This window comes from Schistocerca serialis, chromosome 2, assembly GCF_023864345.2.
Source record: "Schistocerca serialis cubense isolate TAMUIC-IGC-003099 chromosome 2, iqSchSeri2.2, whole genome shotgun sequence".
Taxonomy (NCBI): Eukaryota; Metazoa; Arthropoda; class Insecta; order Orthoptera; family Acrididae; genus Schistocerca; species Schistocerca serialis.
The window spans coordinates 483,116,784-483,142,728 of record NC_064639.1 but is presented as its reverse complement, the minus strand read 5'-3'; positions in this window follow the sequence as shown (position 1 = coordinate 483,142,728).

Below are 25,945 nucleotides of genomic sequence, written 5' to 3'. Positions count from 1 at the left end.
AACCAACACGTAAACGTAGACTTCCGCGGCCACTGTAAAAGTAAATAAAATTTTTCTGTGTTCGTGACCGCATGGTCAGTATGTAAAACTACCGACGTTTCGGTCACTGTTGCAAGTGACCTTCTTCAGGGAGTTTTTGTTTACACATTGAGGAAGGTCACTTGCAACAGTGACCGGAACGTCGGTAGTTTTACATTTTGACCATGCGGTCACGAACCCAGAAAAATTTTAGTGACCCAACCAACATGCTCCCTGCACCAACGAACCCTTTCTTGACAAAGATGTAATCTGATGCTGTGACACAAATAAACAATCCTTCAGATTTAACCGGAAGGCTTAAGGATAAGTTTCCCAACCATACTGTCATGGTTAGGAGTGATTTTAATCACCCAAGACTCATTTTGGAAAATTATAGTTTTCCAATTGATGGGCGTGCAAACTAAATGCGTTCTCTCAGACCTACCTAGAACAGATTGTTCGCAAGTCCACACATAATGAAAATATATTGGATAGAAACCTGACGTAACGTCTTTCAGGATATGCAGACTGAAGCGATGAGTGAAAATTTGTACCAAGGCCGGAATTCAAGCCAGGTATCCTGATCACTAGGAACATCAGCTAATCACTACGCCACTCTGCCACAGTTGCTTTTCATAACGCACAGATTACCGTAGAACGCCTCCCTCCTCAATCCAGATTCCCATTCACGCCTCAGCACACTCGGTATTCCCCTAAACTCGAACTGAATTGCAGGGGATCTCCCAATATATTGGAATGGCCCTCCAGCAACGAACAAAACGGGGGACCCTGTCTTAAACCCAGCATAGGTGCTTTAATCAAATGGAACTACATGGTTCCAAGCATCTATGATGCATACTGAAGCTGCAGTCGTCATCAAGAATCGGTGGATCAGCCGAGGTAGCCCAGTGTTCTGGACACGCAGAACACCTGACCTCGCATGTTGGATTTCTTCCTCTGAGACCATATGAAGCAGCTCATGCAGGAAACTGTTGTGGAAATAGAAAGATACATCGTCGCTACAATTGCCGTCCATGCTGGTACCATTGCGGAAATGCGAGGAATCTTAGAACGAACACGACAGTCAATGGTCCGGCGATGTACTACGTGCATATAGACCAATGGTTGCACATTCGAGAAGTGCCTGTGAATGGCATTGTTGTAATTGGCGTACTAAATAACCTTCTGTGAAAACCTTCATAGCAACAGTAATTACCGTAGGGACCGTACGTACCTTAACAAAATATATTTGTTTTGATGCTCTCTACCTTCTATATCAATCTGAATGAATAGCTTCCGAACATCCGGCATACACAAGGTGTGTCAGGATGAGTGGTCAGCATTCAGGGATATGACAGGAACGGTCATTCGAACCAAAAAAGTCCAATAAACTTGGGCTCTAAACAGTGTATATTAAGAGTTACGAGCAATTTTTCGGTAGAAATGTGTTACACAGTACTGAAGAGAAAAAGTTCTCGTAGCTCCTTGGGTATGCATTTTAGAGCCAACGTTTACGACATTTTTTTGCTTCGTGTGATCGTTTCTTTCATATCCCAGAATACTGACGATTTCTCCTGGGACAACCTGTATAATAAGACATTTTCAAAATTTTAGAAAGAGCCCCAACCATTGTCTTCTGCGATTTACGGAACCCCCAAGTAACTAGATCTGATGGGCACGTCGAAACCTGAATCCCGTTCCTCTCGAATGCTGTGCTAGTGTCTCACCACTGCGTTACCTCGATCAGCCACGTGACAAATGAAACATACGAAGTTGTGAAGTCGAAAGTTCTTGAGTAACTTCACTTGCACCTTGTCTTAAGGGGACTCGATAGCTTGATCCTCTTAAAAATCATCTTCTTCTCATATTTTTTTTTGTGATGGAAAGTCTAGAAACGGATCCACTCTGGATCGTGAGGCAAATCGAAAGGCTTCACCGGACAGAGAATCGAACAACATCAGATTGTTTCTAGTAATAATGGTGTATAAGTCTGTGGAGAGGAGTCAGTTTTACTTCCAGTCGAACACGAGATAGGGATGGAGAAAGAGACTGGATATTGCTTATATTCCGTGTCTGTTTCGATGGAAACATCGTCAATCGATTTAGGGAATGCAAGGAAAACTTAATTCTGTATGAACGGTCAGGGATTTGAACCCACGCCTTCAGAATACGAGTGTGGTGCACCACCTCGCTATAGGAGAGACGCCGTGGATTCACCCCAATGAATTTTATGTGTTTTGTATGTATGCCAGTGTGGAAAATGGATTATAGAGGAATGTAAGAATAATTGGTATCAGACGCATGCGGTAAATTAGTGCCACAATTAAATATTAACTACATATTTTGCATGTGCGTACTTCTGTATGTAGCAAGAGCACTTTACCATCAATGCAAAACAAAACTTAATATTGTTATGACAACTCTGGCTGCTAAATACACATCTCATGCCCATCCCATAAACACAATTTAAAATGCAAACACGAAATAATGTACAAGATGATTATAGTACGACCGACGGACCGAGAAATGGATGTTATATTGCGTCACTGATGAAACACCGTTATTGTTATCTGTGAATTATTAACTAGTCGCTGTCCTCGAAATAACAGTCCGTATGGTGGAAGTAATACAGACAAATGTGACTAGTTAACATTCTGAACCAATGTTTAGAATACTTATTAACTCGCCCTCGTGCAAAGCTCACTCACAGCAGATTCGCTGCATAAAATTGGAACTCATCTGATAATCTAACGCCCTTCTCCACCACGGTGTTCGTGCGTTCTCCGATATTCCAATTAACGCGGTATTCTCGAAACGCGAACCTTACTTACAGGCAGTTCGCTTTTAATTAAAACATTGGAAGAAAGATGTATTTCAAATGGGTTTCAAATAAAAATTTTAAATGAGGTTTACCTTTCTATGTATTTTTTCTGTAACTAGGCAATTGTCATTTTGGGCAGTCCATCTGATACTTGATACTAACTGCTCTTTCCTGTTTAGAGGACGATGCGTGTATAACGAATGTTATTGACAATCTCGAAACGCTTCTTGCTTGTTTTTCTATATAAGACAAGCTGCAGTTATACAACAGCTGTCCCTCATATCCAGTTATTGTCTGTACGCAGAAAGTGTGCAGCAAGATATAGAGATTTAACGAGTTGCGAAATACTGCAAAAATGCACAAATCCAGGAAAGGATATTTACATATCTGTTCCAGTCATGGACCGCAGTTTTTAGATCCGGTTATGAATTTCAGTCTATGATGAACTTCTTCAGACCAGTGTACAAACAATATTTCCAGCATACCATGCCAACATATGTTTTTTTTTTGTTTAAATTATGGAAATTTTAAACAAAAATGTAGCTTATGCATGAAGAGAAAATGTGTAATGTAATGGTGTTACAAATCCTTGTAAGACGTGGATGGCTATCTTGGCCATTCTGAAAAAGTATTAAAACTAAAAAGTAAAAGCGTTCCCGTTGCCACAGTGATTACTTTCGCACCAACGACGAGATGTCACACACCATCACGGTGTGTAGTACGGGGCGTTTTTCTGTTCTCTCGCTATAAAATGGCCGCTTCGGCGCACAGTCTGTAGTCCATACATCTGTTAAGTAGTTGTCACTCTTTCCAATTTATACGAGCACTTGGATGAGAGACAAAAAGATATCGATTGAGTAGACACAGACCATAGTCCACACTTCAAGCAACTGAGACACAATCATCAAAAAGGATATATAACAAAAATGCATTGAAACAGGGAGGGGGGGGGGGAGTATGTCTTGAGTTATATATCCAAATGGAGACAGGGACACTGTGAGTGTCGTTTCACCTTTGCCACCAACGTTATCACTATTCACGGAAGGCGCTACTACAACATCTTTGATTTCGTTATTTATTTATCGGGTAGTCAAGGGTTGATGATGAAGATTGTTATATTGAATGAACAGGTCAGATGCACCAACATCATAAAGTTCTTCAATATTTCATAGGACTCTACCCGGCCAAACATGTTCCAAATGGCGCCTTCGTCGCATTACGTTGCGAACGTCGTAAACTCAGTGCTCTCAGTAGAGAAAGAAATTGCATTCGAGACTCATTTTTTAAGATAATGGTGCTTTATGTACATAAAATAGAGCCGTGATCATGTTACGTAAGAACCCTGAAGCAAATTCCTGTAAGGCCAAACAAGAGGACCCAATAACTAATAACAGATCAGGATGACACAAATTGATAGCAAGAACGAATTAAAATTCCTTAAGAGTTATGAGTAAAAAAGATAAACAAAAATACATATATACTACGTTTGTCTGACTTTCCCCGACTTGGGTTTACGATTTTTTTTTAAATGTTTGGGCGCTGCTGTGCAGATGTGTCAACGACCTACAACCATCAACACTTTTTCAGCCGTTTTCTGACTGGTTGTGAGACCCACCACGAATTTCTCTCCTGCGCCAAGTTCTTCGTAGCAGTACTTTCATTTAGCGCCGATAGTTGTTTTTTGGCCAAGTTCCCATCTCTGTCTTCCTCTACAGCTTTCATCCTCTTCAGGTCCCTCACGTACCGTGGAAGTTATTCCTTGATGTGTTAAGACATGTTCTGTCGCCCTGACGCTTCGTCTTGTCAGTGCTTTACATACGTTCCTTTCCTCGCCAACTCTTCGGAGAACATCCTTTCTAATCCGCCAAGATAATTTTCAACATCCTCCTATAGCCCCAAGTCTCAAAAGCATTAATTGTTTCTTTTCGGATTTACAGTCCATGATTCATTTCATACAGTTCGTTGCTCCAAATGTACATTTGCAGACACTTATTCCTCAAAGCAAATTTCTGATACTATTTGATTTATTTTGGCCTAGAATGCCCTCTTTGCCTATACTAGTCTGTTTTTGATGTCCCTGTTGTTTCATATGTGAAATGTTATTTTTGCTTTCAATGTAGCGGAATACTTTCACTTTCTCTATTTCGTAGTCCCCAATTTTGATGTTAAGTTTAACGTCAGTCCCACTTCTGCTTTTCTTCGTTACTTTCCGTTCACCGTCAGTCCGATTCTGTACTAATTAGACGGTCCATTTCATACAGTAGATTATACTGTTTTTACTCAATTTCACTGAGGACCGAAAAAAATACCAGTGAATATCACCCTTAATTTTGATCCTATACCAATACTTTGATTTCTGCCATTGCTTCTTTGGCGTATACATTGAATATATAGTCATGCCTTACTATAGTTCTAATCCGAACACTACGATCCTAGTCTTACATTCTTAGTTTTACATTTTATTTCTTACACGTAATGCATTGTGACCGTCTTCCCTTACAGCTTACACCTGTTTTCCTGAGAATGTCGAACCTCTTGCATCATTTTTCATTGTCGAAAGCTTTTCTTAAGTCAACATATCTTATGAACGTGTCTTGACTTTTCTTAAGGCTTACTTCAAACATCAACCACAGCGTCAGAGCTGCTTCTCTGATGCCTTTGCCATTTCCTAAAAACGTTTTACAGACCCTCAATATTCTTCTGTATTTTCAGCATCTTCGATGCTTGAACTGTTAAGCAGACTGTGTGGTAGTGTCCACAATTTTCTGGCGTTGATGTCTAGTCTGTATGATACTTTTCCGAATGTCTGATGGTACGTTTACAAAGCAGCGTAAACAGCCGTTTGGTTGCCTCGTCCCCCAACGTGTTAGAAATAACGAAGAAATTTTACTTATTTGATAGTAAGCTTCTTGGAAAAATCCAAGTCACAAGAAAAGCTTGATGGAAGTGCTACAGGTATGTCAAAGCTGACACTGTGAGCTAGTTCGAAAATTCTGCGTTAGATAGTAAACTTACATGTACCTAAACTATTGTGCTTATGAGCGGTTCACCGTCTGCTTTTTAAATAAACCCAGTAAGATAAGGGTTTATGCGACTGGAAGCATGTAAAGCTCAGCTCTTACCTGCAAACACGCCGGACGAAAGGAATGTTTTGTAGCTGCGCCAGTTACCATAGTGATTCGTATTAACACCCACAGCTGCAACCAGGCAGGCGCAATGCCGTAAAATGTGATCAAGTATACGACAGAGAACTTCTGCTTCTGACTCAAAACTTACTATACGACTCTCAATCTAAAATCTGGTGTCCAAGAAATAAAATCTCAAAATTTCATCGTTCAGCCAAAAATCTAAAGATAATTGCGTTTGTACATTCGGAACAATGTGGAATAAAGAATATTCTCGTTAGTTAAAAATATTCAGAACTGCGTGAGAATTTGATTCAACGCCAACGGCTATATGTAATTAGAAGAACTGGAATCCATTGTTCTCGTTTGAAGTCACAATTCACAGAACGTGGACAATATGTGGCTTAAGAGTCAATTTGCTGCAGAGTAGTTTCCTCCCCAAACTTTCTGAGTGCTCCTTCGATTGGCAAACATTTTCAAATCCATAAATACATACCTGTAAATAGTAGAGATCTACATAGAATGTCTGGAGTGTGTTTTACGGAACTTGCCGGTATTGAGCTTGTCAACTTTTGTGGGAGCTCCACAGTAAAGTAGAATGTTTTAAATCTGGATGTGTTGCAAGACCGGGATAGGAAACAATAACGGCACTAACTTTTCAATAAATTGTTCAAATTTAAATTCTCAAAAAGCCTCAACAAACATGTCTCTCCACTGTATCTTATGTGCGGAATACATTTCATGTCAGCATAGGATACGACTTGCACTTACGTTTTTTAATTTACTTCTAGGAAATCAAGAGAGACTTAATCGAAAAAACTTCCCGAAGCATTAAGTCCTGTGCGTTGAAATTAGTGCAAAAACGTAAATTTCGTGTAACAATACTTGTGTAACATAACGACATTAAAAAACACAAGTGTAATTGTGCATTGCAGCTTTACCTTATGACAGGTTCTTTCAACCAGAACCTTATCGTTCTGTTGGCTAGAGACGTATTTCTTTGTGCAATGGAGAGGTTTGGTGTGTGGCGAAAGTGCTAAATCGCATACGCAGCAGTTCCTACACTCCTGGCCGCACCTTGCTTGGTCACGATCCACCCGCTCACACACCTACACAAACACACACACACACACACACACACACACACACACACACATACACACACACCTCCTGTAGAGAAGCCAGCAGACAATATCACTAGCATTGGCCACGTTCATAATTTCACACATCTACCAAAGAACTAGGTACAAGGCAGTTAATGCCTTCATGTTCACTAGTTATATGTTATCTATCAATGCTTGATCATTATTATCTGTAAAAATTATAGTTACGGTCAGTATTACTATACATGATAGAGGCTGCCTAACGCAAAACATAATAATTTGTATAGTTACAGAAATACTTTTGCGCCCTATATCTTTAGCAGAGCATCACGTTATTTTATTGTTGCTCTTGTTTTGGCGTTATTATTCTTTCATCACGTACTAGTCTATACAGCTGATGCTACTTCACATTAATGGCTTCAGTTTTTTAATTCCCTCCTTGATCATCTTAATGGCATTAATGATGTATTTTGCTCTATAATAGTGTTCGTGTTGTCATAAAATTTATTATTGTAATTTCCTCGTTAATCTTACCTTTCTGTTTCGTATTTTGTAACTCGCACGTCTTCTGCAGCACATCATTTCTGGTGTACAGAAATGTACTTGCGTGTGAAGTACAACAGTCGTCTTTCATTGGAATCACTATCTCATTGTAAGCGTAAGATAGGCATAGCTACTGTTCTGTAAAATATCGTTACAGTATCTTTTAGTAATTTCAACTTTTTTTATAAAACTGCAATTTATTGCAATTAAAAGATAAGATATAAAGCTTCCGTTTATATATACCCACTTCTTCTCAGCCGCGCGGGATTAGCCGAGCGGTTTGGGGCGCTGCAGTCATGGACTGTGCAGCTGATCCCGGCGGAGGTTCGAGTCCTCCCTCGGGTATGGGTGTGTGTGTTTGTCCTTAGGATAATTTAGGTTAAGTAGTGTGTAAGTTTAGGGACTGATGACCTTAGTACTTAAGTCCCATAAGATTTCATACACATTTTTGAACTTCTCACCGACAGAGGTGTGTCTTTAGTAAAACAATGGTATTAGTGAGCAACAACGCTTCAGATTCCTTCCTGAACAAACAAATTTAAGTTCCCATTAGTTTTTCTAAGTCGCTTAAGGTATTATGACGGTCTAGAAAATGTTTTTCCAAAGTTGTTGCTTTCGTATGAAATATACAACGTTCTAATTTTGAAATACAGTCGTTTCCTAATTTCAGTATTACTATTTTAGGTGCTGGTAGCTGATGATTATAAAAAGAAGCCTGTTCAGGCTACACAAAAACTGCAGTACGAACTGAGAGATTTTCTTAAGACGGTGTTATTGAACTTCATTCTGGTCATTTCCAGCTGTCTTAGAGAAGGGAGAATACAAATGACTTTTCATGCACCACTCTTTCAGCAATGCTACACTTTATAGTTGAAGTGTAACTCCCATCGACAAATAAACTTAGCATCACAGAGTTAGCGGAGCGCCGATGCGCAAAACATTCTCTTAGCGCTGTAGTAGTAGTTAAGGTCGAAAGAATACTGTATTGTTCGCAAAGCGAAATGTAAGAGAAACTATAGCCATTTACGAGTAAAATGACTCTCTTGCAGTCACAAATTAAATTTTCTCATTGTCACTTATTACGTTTGTTGCATTTCATAAAACTTACAAGAAAATAACCAATGAATTTGGAAAGATAATTTAACTCTATTTCTAAGATAAAGTCGACGGTCACAGAGCTGCCAAAAATTTTTTATGACTTTCCAAGTCTCAAATTTTTCCAATGGCAAGAACCTATTTTTGTATGGCTCTCAAAGTTTCACTCTAGTGCTGCTACACAAATCTTACTAGATGTCTTGGCTAACAGATATCATCTTGAGGGAGGGGCTTCATTCAGCACATCTACAAAATACATCTCTGAGTTTATATCGATTCTACATGATACTTACAATTATCTGAGTATGTATAAAACCATAGAAATATCGCAAATCTAAGTAAAGTAGCCTGTGATCTATGTAATTGTGTTATTATATGTTTATATGTGTAATTATATCATGAAGATATAACTGCGTCATGATAACTGACAAAGATGAAACGTCTTATGAAAAATTCTTGGATTGAGCCGTTCTTATGGTAAGGATAGTGTCGCAATATTTCCAGGATTGTAAAACACCGAAATCGGCCAGCATCTCGGCTTTTGGCAGTTTTTCTAAGAAATACATCATGTAAGGTAGAGCCAGCGCTTCACAAGTGAGTCGCAGACGGGAAGGAATCTGAAGAACTGCTTTATACTATTGAAGATGTTCAAAGAGTATGAATTAACAGTAAGTTGGGACTCAAGAATTGCAGAGGATATATACCTGCTGTCATTTTAGTGCAGCGGTTAGACTTGTAATCTGGCAAATGGCACGATTTTTTCGGTTTTTGGAGACAATGCGGTCATCAGATGTAAGTTGCTTAATTTTGTAAAGGGCAGATAGAACTGCAGTCCATCGAGTGGCTATTGGTTAGTAAAATCTGGAACAGCGAAAAAATATTGCAGTGAACTCCCTGCTCATTCAAGTAACTACTGTGCAGTAAAACTGAGAATAGCGAAAAAATATTGCAATAGAGTAAGGATTAGACCTATCGTAAACTCTTAGAGCCTGAACAGTGACTCTTATTCGTTTTTATAACAAACGACACGATTTCTTTGGAAATATCTACTTATTTAACATATTAATATTACCTGACACTGTCAGTGTGGTAGGAAGCGATCTTTAAATATAATGTTGCAGTCTTTTCTATGAGAACTTTTTATTTGCCAAGATCACAAGGAAGGATACATCGATTCCTTGTTTCGGCCACTTAAATGGTCGTCTTCAGATAACATAAGAGAAAGCGGTGTCTACATCCACTAATGAAGTAAGACTCATTGTCACAATCGTGTTTACAATTCCAAAGTAAAAAATTGTAGTTTTGATTTTGTGAGTCTGGAATTCTAAATACGATTGTGATAAAGCGTCATATTTCAATAATCGATGTAGAATCTCCTTTCTATTACGTCATCTGAAGCTCGTCATTTTACTGGTTGAAACTAAAAATCTGTGTATCCTTCCTTGCGATCTTGGCAAATAAAAAGCTATCGTAAAGAAGACTACAGAACTAAATGTAACATACTTACCACAAAACTGAATTCTGATGTAATTTTAATCACGTTTATAGCACAACAACTGAAGTTTATGTTCGCTAGGTCACACTATTTTATTTGATACCATCTTTGAGAGACGTCCTTTGAAATTCATCTTTGGTGGTATTTTGCAAACAGCGGTAGAAGACTTGATTCCAGTGTGAGAAACATTTGTGCCATTCATTATGCGAGATTATTACTTATGACATAAAGTGCGTAAATAAATCATTATTTATATGAGAAACCACACTCGTGAGGTAAAGGTTGTCTCTATGCATGGTGTGTTAAATAGTATAATTTACAATACGATTCTTACCAATTCAAACTGAGCAGCGAGTAAATTCTATCGGTACGCAAAGCTGTTAAAATTTTTTGGAAATGTGGCAACAGTGACGGGTAGCACGTGGATTGTCTGCTGACATTGCAGCAGTGGTATCAGATACACAAGACGTCGTTAACGCTCGCGACCGCGCTTTCAATATAAGTCTCCAAATGAGACCATAGGGTTGTGAGAACATTAGTTGGTATGTCTATTTATCGATCTATACTTTAGTTAAAAAATAGCTGATCGATAATGTTTGCAGACTTTTGTTACTGGTTTTGGACATGTCTACCACTTCAGGGGTTGACATCAAGCAGTTTTATTTACAAGTGAGAAGCCTTCTTTTACATTTCTTCACCAAACCTAAAACGGGAAAATACAGGATGGCGCAGATAAATGTAGTCCATGTAAGTATAAAGGAAGTGCAGCTAAATTAAAGAAACGAGTAGTTGAAATGGATTTACCGTTTATTTTGTAATTTTTCCTCCTATCTACGTAATTCTGTAGCTCTCAATTCGTTCGACAATCAATCATTCATGATAGGAAACACAGTCATAGCTCAGTCACTCAAAATGATTCTGAAATTTTACTTGTTAGAATGAAATCAGGTGATGATTCTTCTTCTCTGCAGGCACGTGCTTTGCGGAAGTCTGCTAATCTGTACAAATAAAATGCCTCGTAATTTTGGGAGCGTTGTATAATCAGTCGGGAAACCTCAGATCAAGCGGATATTTGGCTTTGATGAAGTTTAACCTTCCGAAGAAGTAATGGAGCTCTTGGATTATTAAATGCAGGTTCGTATCCAGTCTTTCGGAAGTTCCCTTCTGATTAACAACTACGCAATATATCGATAAATATCATTAATTCTCAAATACACACCTTTTGTATGAAGGAGCAATCTATATATATTTCCTTTTTAATCGTACAATTCGTATCAGTTATCTTCTGTGATACATCTCAATAATCAGATTACAGTTCTTCCAAACCAAGCTCAGGCTAATCGGCACGAAGACAATCTCGGAAGCTCCCTTTTTTTTTTCTAACAACCACCAGAGAGAGTACTACAAAGAATGCTTATGCGCTCATGGCATAGCTATTGTATGAAACTATTTTGCGCATGGATTCTGCGAGTATTAAGATAGAAAGGGTAGAATTGTATCATAATAATTCATCGAATTAATGATAATACACTTTGCGAGCTAACAGAAAAAATTTGTTGGGTTGTTTATTCAAAAGAGGAATATTTTGAATTAGTAGAATTTTACTATAGAGAGTATGGGTAACATGTTAAGACAATAAGTTACGAGAATACCTAAGCTGTAGCTTTTACATGTTGCGGGGTATACCCGCATCGCGAGTACATAACCAGGGAAGATGTAGATTGGTGTAATTACGAAAAAGATCTACCCATTTGGGAACTGGACTTCACAGGGACACCCTGGAAAACCCGGAGGAATAGACCCCAGTTCAGGTATTAAAGAAGATACGAAAGCCTAAATCCAGTAATTTTGAAATATATAAAAGCTGCATAGATTAGATCGAAGGAAAAGTGCCTCATAGCAAAAAAAAAAATTACAATATTGCTCAAAAACATTTTTCAAAATTCTTCTTTCGACGATGTAGCCGGCGATCTCGTTGTGAAGTCGATGGAACAGGAACACTGGGTACGGACACCGGGTAGGCGATGTACAGCGTTTGGTGGAGGCGGCACGGAGGACAGACGATGGCTTATGGTACAGAACAGAAGCTGGTAATGTGCCGTAGAAACAGCAAGATGATCTCAGGAACAGATGGTCAGGGACGTGAACATGGAACAGGTTTAAAGTGGAATAAGAAAAGGTTCTGACTGAATAAATCCCTGGAAGAGAGTGGATTAAGGCAACGAAGTTCATATTCCATCGTTGAACTCAAAATCGGAGTGGATTCTTATATTGTTCCATCTGTACTAGACTGGAACGTCCATCAGTCCTGACAATCGCGAATTTTTTTTTTTTTGTAGTCATCAATACCAAAGTTGTTTTGCATTACAACTGCTGATTGTCCAAAACATTGCCAAATAGACTGTGGGCATTTAAATTTTGTTGTAGCTCATATCGAATGTATTCCTCTCAAAAAAATTTTTAATCTAGTCTTCATTTGAATCTTTCCGAGGTTTGCTTTCAATTACGAAATTGTGGATAAAATTTAAGTTTACACCTGATGAAAAATTTTAAACATAGGCATATGTCACTGACTCCACAAAAGGAATGATTTGAAAAATTTTCATTATTCTTATAATTAATTGATTTATAGATCCACTCGCAAATAAATATCATTAATGATGACGTATGTTCATTTAACAAATCATCCACTCGCAGAATCTTCTTCATCCTCTCATGAACATTTATCTAAATATATTTCAACAATTATGTCCATAATAGGAAACACACAAACTGATATTCTTAAAATGTTAATTAAAATTCTTAAATTAATTCTCCTGGTAAAGAAGGCATAATGAAAAATCTAAAAATTATAATAATTTTCTCTCGCGCAACCAGAGAGTTTCTTCAATTGTTTGCGACAGTGACATTATCGACTGTTGCTTCATTTCACAGTTCATTTGTTATCTTGCGTGAACAGCGCACGTCATACACACAGCGTATTTACCTACATATCCCACACTGGTCAAGTTTCACCCGCAATTCTCACATAAGTGCCGTGTCTTGAGGAAATGTAGATGCACTTTCATTGTATATCACTGTGGCTTCTGCTCGTAGTCCACACTTACAAACACTAGTAATTAACAAATTCTTCTACCTATCTTAAAATTTTTGTGCTAAACTATCACAGGAGTAATCTCACTGTCTCTTAACCTATCACAGGAGCACTCTCACTGTCTCTGAACCTACCACAGGAGTAATCTCACTGTCTCTTACCCTCTAGACAACATAAACTTCTTGATATTTATATACACATTCGACTCATAGTCAAATTCCACTCTAAATTCTTCTCCATATTTGGTATCACAGATCTGCGATCCTTCAAAAAATTTCTTAATATCATTATGCGGGAATAATCACTTTATTCTTTTCGATTCGGGATATGCCAACAAGTATGATCCAGGATTTGGTATATTTACAATAACATATGGTCCAGTATAAATAAGATTCCATTTCTTTATGTTCTTCGTCAGTTTCGAGGAATGGATGTGTCACCTCAATAAAACCTTTTCTCCAAGATGAAACGTCTGAATCAGGTGAATCCGTTTATTATATGTCAATTTCCGTTGTATTGCCTTTTTAGTTAAATTGACAAGTGCGAGTCGAATCTTTTCCTCCCATTTTAAATTCTGGTCTTCATACTTTGGCAGATGGTTTATCTAGAAGCTCTTTTCAATCTGACTAAACATAAGCTCTGTTGGAGTAAAATTAGTTGAGGTATGTGTCAGATTATTAAATATTTCTCCAAATTCTGACAAATAATCAACCCATGATGTTTGTTTACTGTGACAGTATGTACGCACAAATCGGTTTAATTCTCGGAAAACTCGTTCTATTGGACTACCTTGTGGATGGTAACATGATGTCAAAATTTGTCGAATACCAAGTTGTGTTAATGTTTGCTTCCATTTAAATCCAGTAAAAATTCTGGCATTATCTGTAATTATGGATTTCGGTAAACCTACATGAGGAAGATAGTCACGCGCCAATCTCACTACAACAACTCTGGTAGTAGCACACTTTAATGGATATAGTTTTACATATTTTGTAAACACGTCAAAGAATCCAACAATGAATTTGACTCCTCCTCTTGATCGTGGGAGAGGGACGCAGATATAACACGAAATTAGCGCCCTTGGCTCTCGTGGAATAATTGAATGCAGAACATGCTTACTACATCCATTATCCGGTTTTGCCTTTTGACAGAGTAAACAGTTTTGTATTGTTTGGTGCACATTTCTCCGAATATTCGGAAAATAACGGTATGCTCCTATATTATTGGCACGTATAATTACAACAAAAACGCCCCATGATAAGTGGGTAAACCAAATTAATTTTTCCTCATATTCCTTTGGGATGCATACACACCATTGTGGATTGTTGTCCTTCCCACATCTGAAGAATAATACTATATTTACTAAATTATAATGATCTAAACTAGCCCTTGAATTTTGTTGTTCCCTTAGCTGAATTATCTTCTTCCATCGAGGGTCTTTTCGCTGTAAATTTCCCATATCTCTACAAAGATGTACATAATAAGTCTTGTAGATATTGTCCTGCAACAGTAATACTGGAAAATCCGAAGTATTTACTGATTCTATTTCCGGCGTTAAACCTTCTGGGGATCTTGACAGTGCATCCGCAATAGTATTTTCTTTGCCAGACACATGAATAATTTTAAATTGGTGCTGTTGTAGTGTCATTGTCCAACGTGACAGTCTAGGATGTAATAATTTACATGTTTGCAAAAAGGTTAGTGATTGATGGTCACAATACACAATCGTTTTCGAACCATATAAATAATAGTTAAACTTCTTGAATACCCAGGTAACCGCAAGTGCTTCAAGTTCTGTGGTCGTATAGGCTCTTTCACAGGGCGATAACACTCGACTAGCAAATGCTATCGGACAGAATGTTGGTACCCCTTTTATTTTCCTTATTTGGAAGAGACGAGCACCTAATCCAACATCCGATTAATTCGTGGCCAGACAGAACTCACAATTCATATCAGGGTGATATAATAAGGATGCGTTAACGAGTTGGTCTTTAATGTCTCCAAAAGCTAGTTCACATTCATCAGTCCATTGCCATGGCACATCCTTCCGTAGAAGCCGGTTTAATGCCTCGGAATTCATGGCTTGAGTCTTTATGAAACGACGGAAGAACGATGCCATACCTATAAATCCCTTCAGCCGTCGTTTATTCCGAGGTGATGGACAATTTCGAATTGCAATTATCTTCTTCTCGGTAGGCAGGATACCTTTCGCATCTATCGTATGTCCTAAGAACTTAATTTGAGGTAAAGCAAATTGAGACTTTTGTAAGTTTACTGTAATTCCAGTTTTCTTGAAAACAGCAAAAATCCTTTCCAAAATATGCAAATGCTCTTCCCATGTTTTCGTGGCTATTAATAAGTCGTCAATAAACACAGTTATACGACTACGTAATTCTGGTCCAAGAACATAATCCAACCCTGAAATAAATATTTCGGCACTAATATTAAGTCCGAATGGGACAACTCTAAATTGGTAACTTCTCCCAGCATAGATAAATGCGGTGTATTTCCCAGATTCTTCATCCATTTGAACCTGCCAGTACGAACTTCTCAAATCAACACTAGTTAAGTACAGAACATCCTGGAAATTTTGAATTAATTCATCTATATTTTCAGGATGAGTTCTTACAGGTTCTATTATTTTATTAATATCTCTCGCATCCAGAACTAATCTAACGTTACCTCCAGGTTTTGGGACGACTAAGAGAGGAGAACAATATGGACTAGTTGATGGCTCAATCAAGTTCCATTCTAACATCCTATTTATCTCCCTTTGAACTGATTGTTTTAAACACCAGGGGATCGGATAGTACGTGTAACAGTAAGTCTGATGTGGCTTCACTTGTAGGTGACAAATATACCCTTTAATAATTCCTGGTTTCTCATCAAAAATCTCTTCATACGCCTCTAACAAATAATGAAGCTGCTGCCTTTGTTCTCCGGTAAGCTGATATGATTCACTAGCTTTTACCATTGTTGTTTGGTTAGAGTCCTCCTGTTGTATCAAATCCTTTGAAAGCTCCTTCCAACGACCGTTTGTAGTGTCAATTCATTGAATTATGGCACCGCGACAATATTTCTCATGCACCGTTTCCTTTCTATTTAAATCCAGTGCTATCTCTTCTCCAATTAATCTACATTTAACTATTCCTTCCAAAAAATTAATCTGACAATCGTACTCCTGCATACTCCCAATACCAAGAATACAGTCCACTAATAACTTCTCCACTACAAGGAACGTGCATTTTATTGCTATATTTCCCATTTTCATCTCTAATTGTGATTGTATTTTGACATTGGGAGAGCGTGCTCCAACAGCTCCGATGATTTTGCAGTTCTGTACTGGCAAAATTGGTACCTTCTTCTTCCTAATAATTCTCCTAAAAAGAGCGCCTGAGATGACATTGGTGGAAGCGGCGGTGTCTAATATCACATTCGTTGGAACTTCCTCGATTTCAACAAATACTTCTGATACAGGAACACTCGATCTGTCATTATGACACGTTATTAAATCCTTTGCTAACTCTTCAGTCACCAGCTCACCATCATTATATCTTAACAACTGTAATTTTACTGTTTCGCCCCTAACAGATCCCCTGACCGCTCCTCCGGGGCACGATGCGGTCATGTTTAGTTTGACTGTTTGTTGGTCCGATTGGTATTTGTCTCTTCAGCTACTTCAGTGATTATCGGTTGTTGTGGTGAATTCTGTCTATGTAGTCTTGCTTGATTCGTGTAATTATTGTTGTTGTTCTGCTGGTGTTGGTAGAACTGTCCTGTGTTGCCATACATTGGATTATATCGATTAAAATTCCTACTGTTCCTAAAATATCCCCTCGCTGCACCATTACTAAAGTTTCCTTTATGGTAATAATTATTGTTTGCATTTTGTCCATTGCTAAGTCTCCTCGGAGAGTGTAGTTGGTTATGATTATTGTTACTGCTACCATTACTGCCATTCCCACTCGAGTTGCAGCTCGGATTCGCTTCTATTGCTCTTCTTTGATATGACATTTCTCTTGCCCTTTTATTGTCCTCCTCAATTATATCAATACGATCAAGCGTAGTCATAAATGAGTCTATATCCTTATCATTTATATATAACAGCTGGTTCCTTATACTGGTGGGTAGTCTGGACTTGAGTATTCTAAGTGTATCCGGCAAAGGAATCGGTACATCCCAATACAAAGATTTATTAACGTATTTCTCAAAATATCTCTTTAGAGATCCTCTAGAAAATGAGAAAGGCTCGGGATATAATACTTCCTGCCTAAGTCTTTCTTGTATTCCAGCAGACCAATATTTTGCTAGAAAAGCCTGCTCAAATTCTTTGTAACATTTACAAGAAGATGTTTGTTCGGATGCCCACAGTGCTCCTGATCCTTGTATATATCCAGATACAAAACTAATCTTTTGCCATTCTGTCGAAGATCGTGGAAATAGACCTCTGAATCTTCGAATAAAGACTACAAGATGAACATTTTTTTTTGTCAGGGTTAAAGATTTGAAATTGTCTCTGTGGCTCTCCGTTATATCGAATCTAACTTGTGACGCTCCAGTTCTGTCTACATCGGATCCTGACGTGGACGGAATGTCACGCACAGATTGAGAGCTTTGTTTCCTACTTCTCGGTGTTTCTAAATCTTCCTGCGAGAGATTTAGTGATCTTTCGATATTTTCTTTCCAACGCGAGAATTCTTCGCCAAGTTGTTCTCGAACTTCCTTTAACCCTTTGTTGAAAAAATTCTCCTCGGAACTCTCTGAAATTGACTGTAAAGCTACTTTCACAGTTTCTTCTATGGTTTCCGAAGGAAAATTTTGCCGTTCTAATGTCATTTCTGAAAACTTTCCCGCAAGTACATTCATTCTATGTTCCACTGTCGTCTGTTTTTCCTTCACTTCGTCAAATTGCTTCTTTAGATTATCTTGGGATTCTATAACATCTGGTATCATAGCTACGGATCACTGTATGTCCTCTTGAGCTTGTATTACTTGAGGAAACAGTTCTACTTGTTTTTGTATCGTGTCAATTTTGACGGATACATATTCGGTTATTTCCGCGTTTAATTTACTATTGTTTTCTTGGCATTGTTGGCGGTCTTGCTCAGTTTGAGCAATAAGATTCTGTTCGGTCCTTTTTGCCTGCTCTTTTATTTCCTGTGTCTGGGTATTTAATCTCTGATCTAAGTCGGTAAAGGTTGCTCTTAACTGATTTTGTAATTCTAATTGATTTTCGGCTAATTGATTTTGGAGTTCATTTTGTATAACGGATAAGTCTCGTTTTACCTCCGCTTGGCCTTCGGCTAATAGAGACAACTGTTGCATAATAGCAACTAATGTGTCAACAACAGTCTGATCAGCTGTCGTATGAATGTTTTCTGAACCAGCGGGAATATTTATATTGCTACCGCTAGACACAACAGTCTCAGAATTGCTATCCGTGGCCTCTGCTCCTGTGCAAACAGATGAAGTCTGTTGCACGTCTCGTTGCTGATTCAATGAGATTTTAAATGCCGCTCTAGTCAATACCATTAAATAACTGTCAAAATCAGGTTCTAGTCACTAAACAGAGTTTCAAATTTACCGTCGTAGACACACTTAACTTTCAAATTACTTCACAGATGGTATAAAGTTCAATGTCCAGATATGAAAATCACACAATATACAGTTCTACAATCTAACTACTATCTGGAAAAAAGTTCTTTCTAAATTGATTTCAAACTATTTTAACTACAGGATAAAAAAATTAGATTTCTCTGTCCTTGTTCTGTAGTCTCGGTGTTGTCCAATAGTTGAAATCGTTTCTTGGTATCAACAATCTTTTACTATGGGCACCGAATCTCTCTTCAGATTAGTTACCTCTCGTTCTCGTTGGTTTTCATGAAACAAAAAATACATATATTATATAACAATCCAAGAGAGTTATCCTCCTATCTACGTAATTCTGTAGCTCTCAATTCGTTCGACAATCAATCATTCATGTAGGAAACACAGTCATAGCTCAGTCACTCAAAATGATTCTGAAATTTTACTTGTTAGAATGAAATCAGGCGATGATTCTTCTTCTCTGCAGGCTCGCGCTTTGCGGCAGTCTGCTAATCTGTACAAATAAAATGCCTCGTAATTTTGGGAGCGTTGTATAATCAGCCGGTAAACCTCATATCAAGCGGATATTTGGCTTTAATGAAGTTTAACCTTCCGAAGAAGTAATGGAGCTCTTGGATTATTAAATGCAGGTTCGTATCCAGTCTTTGGGAAGTTCCCTTCTGATTAACAACTACGCAATGTATAGATAAATATCATTAATTCTCAAATACACACCTTTTGTATGAAGGAGCAATCTATATATATTTCCTTTTTAATCGTACAGTTCGTATCAGTCATCTTCTGTGATACATCTCAATAATCAGATTACAGTTCTTCCAAACCAAGCTCAGGCTAATCGGCACGAAGACAATCTCGGAAGCTCCCTTCCTTTTTTTCCTAACAACCATCAGAGAGAGTACTACAAAGAATACTTAGGCGCTCATGGCATAGCTATTGTATGAAACTATTTTGCGCATGGATTCTGCGAGTATGAAGATAGAAAATTTGTAAACGTCATTCAAGGGTAGAATTGTATCATAATAATTCATCGAATATGAAGAGATATTACAATTTTCAACGAAAAATACAGTAAAAAAATGAATTTATTGAAGATGCTGAAAGTGACCCCCTGAAACATCAGTACACAGCTATCCAAGTCTAAGGATATTCAGTTTCTGCTGGTATGAATTTCTGCTATCGACGGCGGCAACTTCACGGCTGAGATTGTCTTTCAGTTCCTGAATTGTATGTGGACTTGTGTCATAGACCTCAAGTGTCCCTCACTGGAAAATGTCACATGTTCTTAGATCCGGCGAACGTGGTGGCCATAAACGCTTGGTGATAGTTCGTTCCACACAGAAGATATCATACACTCGTTCCAGGGATACCCATGTTGTTGGAAAAAGCAGTGCTGTTTTCATATCCAATGAGTTGAGCACAGAATCTATCAGAAATTTTCGTATTTGCAACCAAGTTGAAGGTAATGTAAAAATATCAGTCCAATGACGCGCATTCCTTTTACACCGCACTAAACGTCGACTTTTTCACTATGGAGTGGTTGCTGGTACACAGTGTTAGGGTTCTCCGTTGCCCAGGACCTCGTGTTCTGCAAATTCTCGTGACCGGAAAGATGAAACCATGCTTCACCACTCTTAACGTAATGGAAAGGATCTAAAAAACCATCACTGGTGTTATTCAAAACTCACGTTCAGTAATCTACACGTTTCTGACTGTCATCCCCTCATAACTGCTGCACAACCATCACGCGATGTGGCTTCCAATTAAGACTTTTCAGTATCAACTCGTCATTCCTCCAACTTACATACGCCTGTTGGGCCAGTTTCCGTGTAGAATTCTTTGGGCTCTGAATAATTCTTCAGCGAATGGCTGCAGTAACTTCCGATGTAAGAACTGTAGGACTTCTTAGTAGTTTTACATTTTGTACAGATGAGTAGGTGCACCAATTTTTATACAGACTCTGTATTGCTCTCTTTGCTGATAGCCCTCCATCCGCATCCCTGACACCGAAAATTTCAAGGGTTTTCTTAATCGAACCTGTATTCACATATGCTTCCCTAATTTCAAATATTTATTCTATCGAGAACGCCATTTTGCAAACCACAAAGAGAAATATCTAACTTCTCTGATGAAATACGCTGAAATCCTGACAGAAGAATGCTACCAATCGATTAGTGCATAATACTGTCCATTGTTGTAGCTGTTTATTTCAGAAGTCGAAATATTGCATTCGCCTTCAAAGGTGGGCGGGCCACTTTTAATTGCACTAGCCTGTATATTCACATAACAGAACATTAACCTGCGTTCAGAATCATAGTTTATGAGAAATCCACAGCTGAACAGCGGAAAGGAGTAGTGGAGGTGCACAGTAATGTGACAACCTGTTACTCGTATCACTTCCACAACGAAGTGTCAGTCTGAAGCGGAGATATTAAAGCGCCCACAGGAAGGTGTAAGCATACGGTATACTGCTGTGATTAACAAGAATGAGTTTAGGATGCTACATGAAGTCGCACAGGAACCTGTAACCAGAATGGGTATACTGAAAATTAGCTTCTCACGACTTTATTCGATCACTAACAACGACAGTCCACTTGTCAAAAATCTATCTGTTTACGCGTTTGGGGCTCTGTCCACCAACAGAAAGTCATATAAAAGCCTTGAATACAGTGCCGTGACACAAGATTTAAGTCTTAACATTGTTGCTGAATTAATATGGAAATGGGGTGATGCAGAAGTATGGTTTGTGATTAACTTTGTAGATCGTTTAATGCAAGGGACGTTCAATAATTAAAGAGACATATTGATGTAGAAGAAACCTGTATATTTTTACAAACGAGGCGTTTACTGATTCCCAACATAATCCCACCAATATTTATACGCTTCTCACAACAATGTACAAGTTTTTTTTATAACTGATGCAAGAATTATTTCTCTCGTTGTTGAGCCACTTTCCCTTAAAACACTGTTCCATGCTTTGTGTTTTGGACTCTGGTTCAAAATGGCGAATCGAAGTTTCATCACACGTTAAATCTTGTAAAGAGAAGTATGACAATCCCTTTCGTAGCGTTCCTTTAAGTCTGTAAACTTTGAGTCTTGATTCATTTTGATGTTGCACGAACTCTTTCGGGGCCTGCCCTGCATTTCTTTCATCAGCTTGTTGATGGTAAGGCTATGAACTATACCAACGTCTCTGGAATTATTTTTGCGATATGTTCACCTATAACACGTCGATCTTCACGAGTAATGTCGTCAAAGCAGGTTTCCAGCGACCAAATCATTATTTTTCCTTGCCGGCCAGGACGGTCCTCGCCAGTGACTGGGTTTCGGCCGGCTGTGTACTGTTCTGCCCACTTACAATTATTTCTGTAGTTCATACAACTTCCACCATAATATAAAAGCGTTCGAGAACAGATTTTAGCCAGTTTATCATCTTCGTAAAGCCAAAAAAGAAAGAAAAATCAAATCAACTAATGTGTAAAGTTTAAGCACCCACGGCAATGTTAAATTCAATATTGAGATTATAAACAGAACAATTTTTTTCAGCTATACTCAGTGACGAAAATCGAAGACCATGACAATAAAAAGTTCCTCCTACAAGCTTTCTCATTTCTCCACGCATTGTTCTCTTTAATTATTGAATTTACCTCATATATATTATTATTTATCCTCTCTTTTCAGGTACTGTCGTCATCAAAACGATAACTCAAGTCCTTTTAAATAATGTTGTGGTGATGAGCCCCGACCGAAACACGAAAACAAAGAAATTCTTAGCGATAAGTAGACTAGTACCACTAGCTACGTGTAAAAGAGGGAAAAAAGACATGCTCAGTATTAACTACTGTAACAGGGTACTGTTGTGTTTTATGACGTTAACACGTTATTCAGAAACTTTGAATAATTATCTTGTTGACAACGGATACTATTAATGAATCTCGGTGTTTTAGCGTCATACAGTTACACCTACTGAGACCGTCTAGCCATCCATACCGTCGCATCGTATCCCCAGGTATAGCTGTGTATCGCTTGCTGTAAACGCCACACTATGCTGATTATTGAATTTCTTATTGTTTCAGGACTGGAGGTGATCGGGCAATTCATTAGAAAAAGCGCAAATTTTTCCTATTTAAACTCGACTTAGCAGTCGATTCTAACAATTACTCCTGAATAATTCACAAATAATATTCTGATAACTTATTATCCAAAACACAAAAAAATAAGTCACCTGTGAAGAGCAAGGCCATCCATTTCATCTCAATTACTCTTAATGTGTGTCGTTTCTGTTGAGTTACACACATAGATAAAATTTTTCGTATTTTAGGAATGTGTCGACTTGTGAGGGGCTTCCACTGTGTCTTCACAGTGCAAGCGTTACTGTTGGAATACTAGCCTGATGATGGAAATTTATTTTGAATTTTAACTTTATTCGTTGTCAATAACATTGCGTGTCTGTTTCGACCCCCAGAAAGACACAGACCTTTTCGTCACATCATTTTAAATTGAAAAATGCTATTGCTAGCTACTGGTGAGAAAGAATTCGATATTTAACGTGTCTTCATGTGTGGCCTACAACGATATTTGGGAGGGTCGATACCCAGTCATCATTGTACTCCTCGTCACGTCACGTCTAGTTCAAACATGCGCACGTCTCGATTCTGATGAAAAAAGGGTATGAAAACTACATTTAATTCCATTCTTGGCTAGAAAGCAACGGTGATAGTTGCTGGATTATAATATAGGGAAACAGAAATTATTCATTTTTCTCGTTACTGCAGTTTCAAACGCGTCGCTACCGCTGAGAAAATTCGATATCTGTAATTTGTTTGTGCTTACGTAACAATCGGATTAGGTACTGAGTTCTAGTCGCCGTCCAACATACAAAGAGTGTTCAAAAAGTTTTGCACAGTCATTTAGCTATAAGTTGGTGTTTAAAAGTATTTTCTTTTATTTACAGGCGAGCCATAATGAACCGTGAAGTAGATGTCAGGTTGTGACAACGGTCGGTGGTGGAGTTCCTCCGGCGATAACTCTGCCACATCGATTCACAGGAAGTTGCTCCCTGTTTATGGGGAGGACACAGAGGATCGCAGCAGTATCCAGCGGTGGTTGCAGAGGTTTGAAGAAGGTGATTTCTCTGTACTGGACATTCCAAGATGCGGTAGGCCATCGATGGCAGTAAGTGATGTGAATAAGGAGACCATTGATCAAATCATCCAAAATGACAGATGTGTGACGACACGACAACTTGCTGAAATGACTCGTTGGGTAGTGTGGTATCACTGACACAGTCACTAGGGTACATGAAAGGCTGTGCACGTCGGGTGTCTAGATTATTGACAAGAGAAATGAAAACGACGAGGAAGAATGTACGCGAGGGTCTCATAAAGACCTTTACTGAGGGGTGGAAACAGTGTTTTGACGGCGTCGCTACCCAGGATGAAACATGGTTGTTTTTGTCCGAACCTGAGAGCAAAACCCAATCCATGGTTCAAATGGTTCAGATGGCCCTGAGCACTATGGGACTGAACGTCTGAGGTCATCAGTCCCCTAGAACTTAGAACTACTTAAACCTAACTAACCTAAGGACATCACACACATCCATGCATCCATGCCCGAGACAGGATTCGAACCTGCGACCGTAGTAGCAGCGCGGTTCCGGACTGAAGCGCCTAGAACCGCTCGGCCACAACTGCCGGCTCAATCCATGGAGTGGCGTCATTGGGGTTCCCCTTGGAAGAAGAAACCAAGACTTTAACGAACAGCAGGCCGAAAGGTGATGGCTTCCTTCTTCTGGAATCAGTATGGTGTCATTTTCATTTACTTTTGGGGAACCTGGCTCCACAATTAACGGGGACCGTTCTGGTTGTCATTGGACAAGCTGCGACGTTCCATCAAGACCCACATATCACAGCTTCAGAGTCAGCTCATCAGGCTACACCATGACAATGCCAAACCTCATACAGCCCTTATGACGCAGGAAAAAATCAAGAAAATGGGTTGCAAAATTGTTCCTCATTCTATCTACCGTCCGGATTTGGCTTCGTCTTACTTTTACCTCTATGGTTGTGTAAAGGCCCACCTGCGCGGTATAATATTTGACAGTGAGAAATACCTTATTTCCTGTGTCAAGCGATGGTGTAAAAGTAAATCCCCAGAATTTTACCAATGTCCATTTACATCATGGAACGAACGTTGGGCCAGATGCGTCACAGCTGATAGAAGCCACACTGAGTAGGCTCAACGTATAGCTAAATGTTCCAAGAATGTTCACAAAAAATTTCGTTCTCCTCCTGCAAAAAAAAAAAAAAAATTGACTACGCAAAAGTTTTTGAACGCCCTTTGTATTATGTGATTTCAAGTTTGTTAGCTGGAAATGAAACCAAAATTTAACATCTTTTGTGGTTAGTTAACAGGGACAACAATTTTTAGATAGCAGGCCTGATACAACATAAAAGTTTTCATCATTTAATTTGCTAACTGATACTGGCTAATAATGTGCGACGTAATGTCTCTTTATGTTTAGTCAGCAATTACGATTAGTGTTGCGGTCTAGACTCACATGTCAATAACTCACATTTTTAACACAACTTTGTGTTAGTTAACAATTCCGGTAGATGGTTTTCGAACTGCGCATAGACCAACGTGCCATCATGGATAAAGTGAATTTGCTAGCGATACGTTGTTGATGGTAAGGCTTCGATAGAGAGCTTGACGCAGTTAATCCTGGTTTTTCTGAGCGGTTAGTTCATTAATAAGTTTATGCAAAAGCACTCGCCAAATGAACGACGGTTAATAGATTGTTGGAAAATCTTTTAGAGAGCAGAAATACTCATGTGTTACGGTCATTATTTCTGTCTGGTACTAATGAGAGTAGTAACACTTTCCAAACGTCAATTCCCGTAATAAATGTGAGTTTACATGCGTTATGGACTGACTGAGGTGTTGGGGTTGGGTGTTTGGGGGAAGAGACCAAACTGCGAGGTCATCGGTCTCATCGGATTAGGGAAGGACGGGGAAGGAAGTCGGCCGTGTCCTTTCAAAGGAACT